The sequence below is a fragment of the Suricata suricatta genome, chromosome 12 (genome assembly GCF_006229205.1).
Source record: "Suricata suricatta isolate VVHF042 chromosome 12, meerkat_22Aug2017_6uvM2_HiC, whole genome shotgun sequence".
Classification (NCBI taxonomy): domain Eukaryota; kingdom Metazoa; phylum Chordata; class Mammalia; order Carnivora; family Herpestidae; genus Suricata; species Suricata suricatta.
In genome coordinates, this window is record NC_043711.1 from 105298006 (window position 1) to 105311477 (window position 13472).

The window sequence follows — 13472 nt, forward strand, 5'->3', positions numbered from 1 at the left end:
AAATGGAGGGGCATCGAGACAGGCCAAGGAGAGGCCGTGGATGCCGTGGACACACTGTGTGGACCTTCTGGGGGATTCCCAGCCTCGGCCACGGAAAGGCATGAGGCCGGGGGCTGAGGCTCCGCCTCCTGGCGCAGGGGCTCCCTGTCACTCCTGCGTGGGGCGCGGCGCGTTGAGCACCGTGAACAAAGCGTCTGGAGCCTAGGAAGCCCCGGGGGCCGCTCGGGGAGTTTACACGCAGACATCCTCTGAAGGAGGCCTAGCGAGCATTTAGTTCAAATCTCTGAGTGTTTTTATTGATTTTCTTTTACATCCCTGCAGCTGCTTTCCGACTGTGCTCTTTTCCTGTGACATTTCTCTAGTGCCAGAGGCCACACGAGGTTGCATCTCCCTGCTGTTTCGCGTGGATGATTCCTCGGGGATGGGGTCTCGGGGGGCACCGGGACCACCCCGGGCTCGCCCAGGCAGGCAGGAGGCGGGTGCTTCCGCTGGGATTTCAGGTGGGACTCTGCCCCTCTGTCCCTCTGCCCCCGTTGTCGTTCTGGGTCTCTGGTGGTGGAGGGGCTGCTGCTGAACTCCGTTTAGGTGACACGTGTCTCTGTGTACCTCTTACCAGGCGCCTCGGGGCAGTGCCGGGCAAGCGCCCTCAAAGCCCCCAGGGCCCAGGCCGCAGCGCCTGGGTGGCGAGTCGCATCTACCCGTCTCTGCCTCAAGTCACTGCACCCTCCTTGGGGAAGGTGGATAGACTGACCCTGGTCTTCTTACAAGTAGCTGTTTTTTAAAATGTTTATTTATTTAGAGAGAGCAAGCACGAGAGGGGGAGGGGCAGAGAGGGGGAGGAGAGAGAATTGCGAGCGGGCTCTGCATTGTCAGCACTTGATCCCACGGGAATCCCATGGGGCTCGGTCCCATGAGCCATGACATGAGGTCATGACCGGAGCCGAAATCGAGAGTCGGACGCTCAACCAGCCGAGCCGCCCAGGTGCCCCCAAGAAGCTGATTTTGGGCTCGGTGTTCTTAGAAGCTTTTCTATTTTTACGGCCCTGGGACATTTACAAAGGACCCCCCTCCCACCGCCCGCCCTCCCCAGCAGGCCCTGAGCCAGGCCCCGCCAGCCCGATGAGGGCGGCTTCGCTGACACAGAATTCACACAGCCCATGGGAAGCGCGTCTCAGAGGCTCCCAGTGCGTCCGCGGTGTGAGGCGTCTCTCTCCACAAGCTGCTTTAAGACACGTTTATCACACCACGAGAGAGCTCCTGGGTTCATCCTCCCCTCCCCCAGCCCCTGCCAACCACCCGTCTCCTTTCTGCGTCCATGGATTTTCCTCTTCTGGACGTCTCCGGGGACTGCAATCAGACCTTGTGGGCTTTCCGACGGCCCCTCTCACTGGGTACGCGACTCTCGGCCTCTGCCACACGGTAGGGGTGGAGGCTCCGGCGCAGCGCGAGCTAGTGCTCTGTGGCCTCTTGATGGGCTGCGTATGTGACAGTGCCCGCCCGCCTGGACGCTGCTCATGAGTCCCAAACCCTGTCGCCTCAGCTGGCCCTTCAGGTCGCCGCCGAGGGGCTGCAGGAAGGAGGTCTTGGAGGCGGGCGGCTTGCACCAGCATGAATTGGTCTCCTCAAACCGTGTCCTGGGTTCGTGGCGCAGCCACTGACCTAGAGCAATAAACGGAGAGCGGGTCAGTGCGCCAGCTGGTGGGGTTCGGTGTGGGCGCACCCTCGCCACCCTGCTCCCTCTTCTCCCGCGCCACACAGACTCCTGGCAGGGCTCCTTCTTCCCACCTAAGGTGCCTGGCAGCCGTCACTCCCCCGCGGGATTGAGTTCCTGCCGCTCGGGGGAGCTCCAGGCCTTTCACATCCGCGCACCCCGAGCTGAGCCCCAGCCCACTGTGCCCCCGGCCCTGGTGCCGGTGATGTGTGATGTGGGGTGTTCCTGGCTTCAGACATCTGCCCATTTGGAACACCCCTGCCCATCCCATCAGGCTGAATGCACCTCCTCCTCCAGGAAGCCTTCCTGCCCGCCCCTCCCCCCGGCCCCCAGCTGGACGAGGTATCCATCTTCTGTGCTTCATTAGGAGCGGTGAGCTTGGCCAAGACACTCGGACATTCAAGCAAGGCTCGGCATTTCCCTCTGGGAACACGATCTGCACCCCCAACATCTGAAGTGGGGCACCCCGGGAGCTCAGTCAGTTAAGCATCTGACTTCAGCTCGGGTCATGATCTCATGGTCTGTGAGTTCGAGCCCCACATCGGGCTCTGTGCTGACAGCTCAGAGCCTGGAACCTGCTTTGGAGTCTGTGTCTCTTTCTCGGTTTGCCCCTCCCCTGCTTGTGCTCTCTCAAAAGTAAATAAATGTTTAAAAAAATTTTAGATATATGAGTACCTTTTTCGTTTTCCTTTCTTGTCAATTTCTAATTTTATTACATTGTGGTCACTGAACATGGCTCACGTATATGATGGGAACTTCATTGGACACAGTTGAAATCATATATATAGACATTTACCTAAATTCAGTCGTGTGTATTGTGTTGTTCAAATCCTTCGTCTTCTTATTTTTCGTGTACTTGGTAGCTGCTGGGATGTGACAGCCTCTCACCGTGTGACTGGCCTGTGCCAGAGGGGCGGGGCCCGCGTCAGTGAAGCGTCCGCTGGTGCCTCGGGATGGCTCTGAAAAATCTGTTCTCTGAAGGCATCAACATGTTCCTTAGCTTCTTTTTTGAAGCCTCCTTTGGGCTCAGCATATGGTCAATTAAAAAAAACGAATACACTTTTTTTAAAGGGCATATTTATCTATTTATTTTAATATTAATTTTTGAGAGAGAGAGTGAGCGAGGGAGGGGCAGAGAGAGAGGGAGACAGAATCCAAAGCAGGCTCAGCACAGATCCTGACCTGGGGCTAGAACTCACAAACCATGAGATCATGACCTGAGCCGACCGCTTAAGTGACTGAGCCACCGAGGCGCCCCTGAAGAGCAGTTTTAAATTAAAAATTTTTTTTTCTTAAATTTATTTTTGAGAGACAGAGAGAGACAGTACGAGCAGAGGAGGGGTGGAGAGAGAAGGAGACACAGAATTGGAAGCAGGCTCCAGGCTCTGAGCTGTCAGCACAGAGCCCGACGCGGGGCTCAAACCCACGACCGTGAGATCATGACCTGGGCCGAAGCCGGATGCTCAAGGGACTGAGCCCCCCAGGCGCCCTAAAGAGCAGGTTTAAAGTTTATAGAAAAACTGATGGGAAAGTACAGTTTCCGCTTACACCGCCCCGCCCCCACGCCTCTGTTACTAACTTCCGGGGCGGGGCTGCCAGCATTACCTTTCCGGAACCAACGCTGACTCATCATGATTAACGAGTCTGTAGTTCACAGCCGCCTTGCGCTGTAGGTTCTTTGGCTTTGGGCAGATGTGTAGTGACACGTAAGCACCACACAGAACAGTCACGAAGCCTTAAAACTCCCCTCTCCCCTCCCCACCTGCTGTCCCTCCCTCCCTCTCCCTAAATTGCTATTGCCATCTCATATGGCTAATTTTTGTAATTTGTGTATGTGTGTGAAAGCATGTTGTTGGGTGTAGTGTTTTACATAAGTTAATTTTGTCAAGTTCACCGTATCATTAAAAATGTCTACATGGTGGGTCGGTTACGCGTCCGACTTCGGCTCAGATCGTGATCTCACGGTTCATGGGTTTGAGCCCTGGTCAGGCTCTGTGCTGACAACTAGCTCAGAGCCTGGAGTCTGTCTTCGGATTCTGTGTCTTTCTCTCTCTCTGCTCACGCTGACTCTCTCTCTCTCTCAAAAATAAATAAAACATTAAAAAAATGTCTACATGGTGACAAATACTTCTGTTTCTTCTGGTAGTTGTTGGGAATTATGAATGAGGTTGCTGTGAACATCCACGTGCTTGTAACTGACACCACAGAAACGAAGGGTCCCGGACTGCTGTGAACAGCACACAACTGGGCTGGGCAGCCTGAAGAAGCGGGCCGTTTTCTGGAAACACACCCCAGCATGACTGAGTCATGAAGAGAAAGTCTGAGCAGACCAATCACTGGTAAGGAGATTGAGTCCGTAATTAAGAACCTGCCGACAAAGAGAAGCCCAGGACCAGTTGGCTTCACGGGTAGATTCTACCAGACACTAAAAGAATTAGCACCAATCCCTCTCAGAGTCTTCCAAAAAATTGAACAAGAGGAAACAGTTCCAAAATCATTTTTTGACTCCAGCATTACCCTGATGCCAAGGCCAAGCAAGGACACCACAGGAAAAGAAAATTACAGGCCAGTATTCCTGATAAAAACGAAAGAAAAGGCATTCAAATTGTAAAGGAAGAAGTAAACCTGTCTCTGCGTGAAGATAACACGGTATTACATAGAGATCTTCCCGGACTCAGGATGGGGTTCCATCCTGGTACACGCATCATAATTTGAAACTATCACAAGTAGGAAATGCATTCAATACACTTCACCTGCCACACATCACATCTCAGCCTTGCTGACCTTAACCGTGCTCAGAACACTGACAGTTGGGCAGAGTCATCTAACATAAAACCCATTTTATAATAGTGTGTTGAATATCTGATTTAGTGAATACTGTATGGAAAGTGAAAATAGAATGGCTGACTGGATGCAGAATCGTTGTAAGGGTCTGTTGTTGACGCCCTGACCACGTGGCTGCCTGGGCAGCCCCGCCCAGCATCACAGGCAGGATCGGACTGCATTATTTTAGGGGGAGAGAGATCTAGTATCAAAGTACGGTTTCTGTTGAGTGTGTATTTCTCTCACACCATTGAAAAGTCAAATAATCACAAGTAGGAGACTGTCTGTATAAAAACCCCTAACCCTTTTAAAGACTCCACTAAAAACTGTCACAACTAATAAAACAATTCAGGAAAGTTGCAGGATACAAAATTAATACCCCCAAATGAGTTGTGTTTCTATATGCTAACAATACACCACTAGAAAGAAGAATTAAGAAAATAATCCCACTTACAATTGTATCAAAAAGAACAAAATACCCAGGAATAAAATTTAACCACGGAGGTAGCAGACCTGTTCTCTGAAAACTATGACATTGATGCTGGATGTTGAAGATGACACAGACATTCTGTGCCCATGGATTGTTGATATTGTTAAAATGTCTATACTGTCTAAGGCCATCTATAGATTCAATGCAATCCTTATCAAGATTCCAATGGCATTTTTTTATGAGATAGAAAAAAAAAGCCCAAAATCTGTATGGAACCACAAAATACCGAGTAGTCAAGACAGCACTGAGAAAGAGGACCAAAGCTGAAGGCATCATGCTCCCTTCTTTAAAAACAATGTAAAAAAACTGTAGTAATCAAAACAATGTGGCTTTTTCATAAAAACAGACCCATGGACCAGTGGAACAGAACAGGGATCCCAGAAATAAACCTACCATATATGGCCAATTAATTTTTTTCTCATTTTTAAGTAGTTTATTGTCAAATTAGTTTCCATACGACACCCAGTGCTCTTCCCCACAAGTGCCCTCCTCCATCACCACCACCTCTTTTCCCCCCTCCCCCTTCCCCTTCAACCCTCAGTTCGTTTTCAGTATTCAATAGTCTCTCAGGTTTTGCGTCCCTCTCTCTCCCCAACTCTCTCTCCCTCTTCCCCTCCCCCTGGTCCTCCATTAGGTTTCTCCTGTTCTCCTGTTAGACGTATGAGTGCAAACATATGGTATCTGTCTTTCTCTGTATGGCCAATTCATTTAGGACAAAAGAACCAAGAGTATTCAGTGAGGAAAGGACAGTCTCTTCAACAGACGGTGTTGAGAAATCTGGAAACTTCATGCAAAAGAATGAAACTAGCCCTCTATCTTAAACCATCCACAAAAATAAACTCAAAATGGATTAAAGACTTGAATGTAAGACCTGAAGCCTTGAAACTCCTAGAAGAAAACACAGATAGTAACCGCCCTGATTTTGGTCTTCGTGATGATTTGTTTTGGATTTGACACCAAAAACAAAGGCAAAAACAAACTACCAGGACTACATCAAATCAAAAAGCTTCTGCTCAGCAAAGGAAACTTTCAACAAAATCAAAATATATCCTACAGAATGGGAGAAAATATTTGCAAATCATATTTGTGATAAAGGGGTATTATCCAAACTATGTAAAGAATTCATATAACTCATTAGCAAAAAACACAAACCGATTAAAAGGTGAGCAGAGACTTGGCCTCTGGAGGAAATGGAAGCTGGGCTGTCCTCCCTGCTGCTGGCAGACCATTCACTCTGGGGCCTGGGGATGGTGAGGGGTCTAGGGTCCCATCCTTGGCTTTGATCAGTCACACTCATGCTGACTGGAGTTGGCAGGGAAGGTGGCAGGAGAGGGCTGTGAGCACCCCAATGACAGGGCTGCCATGGGAGTCCTGGAGGCAGAGCCTGGAGAGTCTAGAAATAAGATCAGAGGCTGGTGGGCCCCAGGCTTCCCTTGGCAGAGGCATCCTTATAATGCCGATGTGGGGCAGTGTAGAAATGGCACGTAGGGCCCCTGGGCACCTTTCTGTCTTCCCCAGGGTCACTATGAGGAGGTGTCCTAAGATTTCGCCCAATCTCTTGCCTTTTCCGGAGGGAGGGTTGTGCTCTGGTCCACCTGTGAAGGTGGGGGTCCGGTCCAGCTCTTCTGGTCGTGGGTCAAGCGCTGTGCTTGGAAGCTTGTGGCAGCAGACAGACCTCGTTCCTTCCTTCTGCTGATTATGTGGGTGCTTGGAGTCTCCCCTTTCTTCGCTCACCGCACCGCTCCCCACCCGGTCCAGTCTGTTGGCCTCAGTGCTCACTGTGGTGAGGCATCCGCAGCTCCCCCCCACGGGGGGCTCCAGCGGTGCAGCTGAGGGGCTGCATCAGGTCTGCGGGGGCGGAGGGTACTTCTGCCTCAGCTCCCTCGCTGCCTCTGGCCCCTGGACACATTGTCCTCAGGAGAGAGGTTCCAGGGAGGATGTGCCTGGCACCTGCAGGTGACGAGGGCCAAGGGTGTCGCGGACCAAGGGTGTCGTGGCCCTCCTTGGGCCTCCTGCCCCTGCCCTGCCCATGGCGTGTGGAGCAGATGGGCGGTCCTGTGGAGCCGGCTCCACTCCTGACACCCAGGATCACGCAGGTGGCTGTCACGCAGCAGAGGCACCCCAGACAGCCTTCCTACGTCTCCCGCTGCTGTGCGGCCCCCACATTTGTTCTCCCCCAGGTGACGAGGGGGATCCTGGTGACAAACGTCAGGTGCATCCTTGCCAAGGTCCCGTCACTCAGAGTAAGACTGTGGCGCACCTGGCCCGTCGAAGGGGCCCTGGCTGCCCTCGGAGCTGGGGAGGACAGCACCTCATTCCACCCGGCCCCGGTGGTCCCTCAGCCCCCAACGCCCACAGGCAGAACTTTCCCTGCAAGGCCCATGCCACTCCCCTCCGCCCCCTGCACCCCTCCTGAGGGCCTTCCCCTCCTCCCCCGCACCTTCCCCGGGGGGGCCGTTCCCCTCCTCCCCCTGCACCCCTCCTGAGGGGCTATTCCCCTCTCCCATGCACCCTCCCCAGGGGGCCTGCCCAAGTCCTGCTCCAACTTCTGTCCTCTGTGTCCCCGGCCCACTCCTCCCTGGTTAACAAGCTTAGCGGTGCTGGTTCCAGCTCAGCTGCTGCCCCGGTGCCTGTGCACCCTGTGGGCACTTGGAGATCAGGCACTGACTGCCCAGCACTTGCTGAGGCCGTCTGAGGCCACTGTGCCCTGGGCCCCTGCCCCGCACTCTGCAGGTGTGGGCATAAGTGGGGGCTCCGCGTGGGTATGGCTAACCCCCCCCCCCCACCAGCTGACGGGGTGAGCAGGTGGCCCGTTAGGGACAGTTCTACTTCTGGCCTCCAGGGGGCAGCAAACCCCTGGGTTTATGGGTCCAGCAGCCACTTCCAAGGCAGATTTGGGGGCGACAGAAGCACGGAGTCCAAGTGCCAGACCTCAGGCCCTGGACCCTCTGGAGTAACCAGGACACAGCGCTGGGCCCCTCACCTTACCCGCTGCAGCTCTGTGTCAAGGTGAGGTCCAGTGGGGATACGGGGGGCAGGGGGGGAGGCGCTGCAGGCACCAGCCGCCGTTCTGGGCCCAGGAGCGGGCACCGGGGACAGGGAAAGGCTGCGGGGAGGCACAGGGGCGTCCGTGCAATGGCTGAGGGTCCAGCCTGGTGCTGATGATGGTGAGCTCTGGGTGCAGGGAGGATATGGGCCCAGGAGGCCGAGGACGGCCCCAGACGCAGGAGGAGATGGCCTCAGCGGACAGTGGTTGGTGCCCAGGTACCTGCGGCCAGGCCACCGGCAGCCAATGCTGAGCCCCCAACTCTCTCCTCACCTGGGCAAGGCCCAGCCATGGCGCCTGCCTCCGGGGGTTCTGTGCACTTTAGGCGAATGTGCGGACGGTCCCATGTGTGAGGACGGGGCCTGCGAGCAGCGATAGGACCTGTGTATACCATGCGACTCACACTCTTCGGGGAGTCACCTTACTGGGATGATGGCCGTGTGGACCCCGGTGCCCTGCCCAGCTGTCCAGGAAGGCCTCCCTCACTCTTCCCCATCTGTAAAATGGGGAGCAAGGCTGAGGGTTGCCTGCAGGGTGACAGCAGGTTGGCCTCCTGCTTGGGTGTCCCCTCTCCTTGGTCCCTCAGCCCACAGCACTTTGGACCTGACTCTGAGCCCCGCCACTGTGGCACTGAGTCACACGGAGTGGCCATTTCACGCCCTGGCTGCACACAGTGGGGTGGGCGCTGTCCCCAGGACAGTAGGCAGGAGCCTGTCCCCCACTGGTCCCCTTGCGGCCAACAAGACACAGCCCCGGGCCACCGGCCGGTCTGGACGACGGGCCATGTCCTGGTCCAGTGCTCACCGGCACCTGCCACTGTGCGCGCTCAAAGCCGCTGTGTGGCTCGTGGCCCCATCAGGGCTGTGGCCGGTTGGCCAGGGTGTGAGTGGCATCCGTCTGGCTGTGTCTCATGAGCCTCATTGCCTCCAGCCTATGGAGTCCTGCAGGCATGTCCCTTTGTCATTGCCGGTGAGGGGACGTCCTCCCGATACACACACGGATCCGTCAGCCTCTGTCCCGGACGAGGAGTCCTTGCCTCCGCTGATGCCTTGTCCGCTTTGTCTTCCCAGACACGTGTCTTCCAGAAAACAGCTCCTTTCTCCCTTTCACGTGTCGCTGTGTGTTGGGTTTTTAGCGTGATGCCATCTTTACCTTTACTGCTGGCGTATCAGATACGGCTGGGTTTCGCCCGTTAGCGGTGGCTCTGTTCGGGGTCAGAGTGGGTCCTGCTCCCCGGGCACCTGCCCCCGCGCCCCGCCCCCTGCCGCCGCGGCCCACGTGGTGTGGGAGGAGCCCCCCCCCCCCCGTGCTTCGTCACTGAGTCTGCTTTCAACGCTCCATCGCCTCCCAAAGATGGAAAATAGAGAATCTTACATATCCACGTGTTGTCAAGTCTGACCCACCTTGTTCGTCTGTGTAGACCAGCCTGCGCCTGAAGAACTTTGATTTTTTCCTGACCGTCGGTGGGTGATAAATCCTCGGACTTGTTTTGTTTGTTTAAAAACGTTTTATCTGTGAAGGTATTTCTGTGCAAAGTTGCGTTTTAGCTGGACTTTAAAGCTGTCCCTGCGCCGTGTGTGGCCCGCACGGTGTCCCTGAGCAGTCCCCGCCCCGCGGCGGGTGGTGTGTCTGTTTCCCTGCACTGCTTGCGGTTTGCCTTTATTGCCGGTTTTTGGCAGTTTCAAGGGATCGCCGCACCAGGGTCTGGGTGGTGTTCATTCCACTGGACGCTTCCTCCATCTCTGGATTTTCCGCAGATTTGGAAAACGGGACCATTATTTTTTAGGGCATATTTTTCTGTCCCTCCACCCTTACTGGTGGCCACATGTCACTGGTGCTCTATTTTCTGTCGGTTTCTCCCTCTGGGCTTCCTTTCAGATAGGCTTTATGGCTGTGACTTCACACTTCCTTTTTTTCCTTTGCGACATGCGACTCGCTGCTCATCTTGTCCCTTGAGTTTGTCACTTCAGAGGCTGCATTTCTCACGTGTGGGGGTCACTTCCCCCACCTTGATGTTCCTTCTGATGCCCCACCGCCGAGCCGTCCGTCTGTCGTTCTGGGACCGCTTCTGCTGCCCATTTTCCTTCTGCTGCGGGTCAGGCTTCCCCTGCTTCCTGCCCCTGCAAACCTTGCTGGGGTGCGGACTCTGAGGTCTTAGGCTGCGGGGTGCGGACTCTGGGGGCTTAGGCTGCGGGTGCGGACTCTGGGGGCCTTAGGCTGCGGGTGCGGACTCTGGGGGCCTTAGGCTGCGGGTGCGGACTCTGGGGCCTTAGGCTGCGGGGTGCGGACTCTGGGGGCTTAGGCTGCGGGTGTGGATTCTGGGGGCCTTAGGCTGCGGGGTGCGGACTCTGGGGGCTTAGGCTGCGGGTGCGGACTCTGGGGGCTTAGGCTGTGGATGTGGGTTTTGCCCCAGTGCTTCAGGGAGGTCGCCATGTGGCCAGCTAAGTCCATAGGGGTCAAGCTGACCCTTTCTGGCCAGCTTTCATGTTGATGGGCCCCCTGGGGCCCCCACAGAAGCCCTCGGGGACCCCACCGGTGCCCCTTGCTGGGGGTGCACGTTGCCCCGGGCCCACACGCGTCCCGCCATGTCCTCCTCTTGGGGCATTGCCCCCTGCGGGTGCACTTACATCTGCGCCCAGCCCTGTGCAGACCCCTGGGCTCCCTCCGGATGGCGCTCGGGTCCTCGGCCCTGGGTTTTCCACTGCTTTGGCCTCCCTGATTCTGGCCTCTGTCTCCTCTGCTCAGAGAGGCCTCTGGGCCCGTGGCCTGTCCTAAGCCACAGCCTGGGGACGGTCCCCTGCCAGTGAGCTGGTAGCCAAGGGCCCCGAGACGGACTTCGCTCCCTCTAAGGGCATAGTCCTGCTGTGTCTGCCCCCGCGCCCACCGCCAGGGAACTGGGGCTTGTGTCTGCCACTTTTACTGAACGAGGGAGGCACCAGCTCTGAGAGCTTTGCCAGACACTTGTGACCTCATTCCCCTCCCCCAGAGGGTCAGCTTGTCCAAGGTCACGCAGCCTGGGGGGCAGAGTCAGGGACCTGCTGCATCCGTGGATGCAGACGGGTCAAAGTCCAGCTCCAGGCTTGGGACCCGGGGCCCAGGGTCCAGAGTCCTGGGCCGGGGCTGGGGGTGGGGGGGCTGCACTCTTACCTGGGGGCCCCGAGGGCACCTGGCTCCCCCGCCCCCTCTGAGTCCAGACTCTCTCTGGATGTGGCGGCAGCCCTGTGTCAGAGCCTTCAGCTGCCGTCGGGGGGGGGCCCCACTGGGCACGAGGTCTGTGGAGACACGGGGACCTGGGCCTTTGGACGGCCCCTGGAGGAGAGGGGCCGGTCCCCCTCAGCTGCCCCTTCCGTGCTCACAGATGGCCCGGGAGACTGGCCTGGCCCCACCCGAGCCCACAACACGGTCCCGGCCACGGTGTCCCGGGTGGCCTGCGTGTCCAAGAAGGCGGGAATGCCTCGAGCAGGCGCGGACCCTGGAGACACTGAGAGCAGATGGGACCAGTCTGTCACCGATGCTTATTCCCGTGGCTCCCACATTATTGCACAAATGATTTTGTACTTGGTTGGGATTAAATATTAATACATAGAAATTAAAAAACGAGGTATTCCAGGCCCCTAAACAGTCGCTCACGGCACAATTAAAAAGCAAACGAATGATATGCGAGGGGCGGGCAGGACACCGTGCGGCCCAGATCACGGGCTCTGGGGGCTTGGCTGCTGTCTATGAAGGTGAGGTTGATGGGGGGGGTCTGCTTCTGCCAGACCCGCGAGCGTGAGGAACAGCCTCTGACGTTGCTGTGGCATGGGGAGGGGTCGGAGCCGCAGAGGGTGGGCTGGGGCCCGGGGCCGCGTGTGCGGGACAGACGCGGTGGTGGCCTCCTGGTGTCAGCTCCACACCCGTCTGGCATCTCTTTCGGCTTTGACCTTCCTCGGAGCTGGGACCCCACCACTTTCAGGTGAAGGAGTCTTGACTAATCCTGGTGTAAGAGGAAAAGTGACCTCTGGGTTTTGAGTGGTGGAACCAAGGATGGCTTCAGGCACTGCTGGATCTAGACGTCTGACGCCGGCCAGGGCCTGCCCTCTGCCCGGCTTGGCCACCCCGGGGGAACAGACACTTCATTCCCCTTCCGGCACCTGCTCTCTCCTGGCCGGGAAATCACGTCCCGAGTGTCATTCCCCACTCTTGGTCCTTGTGGTTTCATTGGCTGACCCCATCCCCACCCAAGAGATGGGCACCGTCAGAACCTCCCCTCCCACACAAGACGCACTCGGTCCAGCCCAGGGAGCGCCAGCACCTGGGCCCGTGCTGAGGCCACCCCGGGTTGTATTTGATGCCAATGTGCGCTGACCCGGAGGCACCACGCCGCGGAGGAGAGCTGTCTGCTCCGCTCTCGCGGCCGGGCTTCCCTCGCTCAGCTCAACGCTGGGACCACGGGGCTCTGGTGGCTCTGGGGGCCGAGACCCTCCGGGCCCATGGCCCTCGTGGCGTGCTCGTGGCTGGGGCCCACGTGACAGCCACCGCTCTGCTCCCTCGACCGGCAAGGGCCGCACGCTTCATGGGGCGGGGCAGCCGACTCCCGCCTGCGCTGCTCACCTGCAGCCGGATCTGTGGCTGGGACGGGGGCCACGTCACACTGTCGCACTGTCTCAGGGGCAGGGGCCCCTGGGTGAGCCAGTGAGGGTCTCGCCTGGAGGGGTGTGAGGCGCCTGTGTGAGTGGAGGTCGTGACCATACGGTCCTCGACTCCGTTTTCCTTCCAGAGACCCCCCATTTTCCAGCAGATTCTGTGCGGCCAGCCGCTGCGGTTCTCAGGTAGGGCTGTGGGTGGGGCCTTCTGCGGCGCCTGCGCGGCTGCGCTCACAGCTTCCAGGCCACGCCCCCTGGAGCACGCAGTCTCTGCCTTCATTCATTCACTCACGCCACATGCCCCGCCCCCTACATTCATTCATCCTGTGGGCGTGGCCCCATTCATTCATTCATTCCTCGTGGCCCGTCCTCTTCATTCTCTCCTTCCTGTCTGGTCCCAGTCCCCGTTCATTCATTCATTCACGCCCCACGTGTAGTTCTGTTCACTCATTCATGCTGCGTGTGGGCCCTGCATTCACTCATCCTTCCTGTGTGCGCTGTCCCTTTACTCACTGGCTGTGCACACCCCCCCTTGTTCGTTCATCCCGCAGGCGTTATTGCCCTTGCCGGCCGCACGCTGGCCCCTCGCTGGTTGTTGGGGCTCACAGAGCTGGGAGCGGTGGACGGCAGGGCCTGGCAGGCAAGGCCCAGGAGACCTGGGGTCCTGCCCCTGCGGAGTAGCTGACCCTGACCCGCCCGGTCCCCAGAGCCGCCTCTCTGGGCAGGTGTGACTTGCCGGAGGCTGGCAGGGCCAGACCCACCAGAAGGCTGGGAGAG

General features: G+C 57.3%; 1 long non-coding RNA gene across 2 annotated transcripts; it reads right to left on the reverse strand.

The window, feature by feature from the left end:
- Positions 1-11626: 11626 nt before the first annotated feature.
- Positions 11627-13160, reverse strand: LOC115274710. Of its 2 annotated transcripts, none has more exons than XR_003901221.1 (2): positions 12664-13160; positions 11627-12046 (listed from the first exon to the last, which is right to left on the reverse strand). It is a non-coding gene; the product is annotated as an uncharacterized LOC115274710 (long non-coding RNA). The 2 variants fall into 2 exon arrangements; XR_003901220.1 differs by lacking the exon at positions 12664-13160 and adding an exon at positions 12365-12647.
- Positions 13161-13472: the final 312 nt, after the last annotated feature.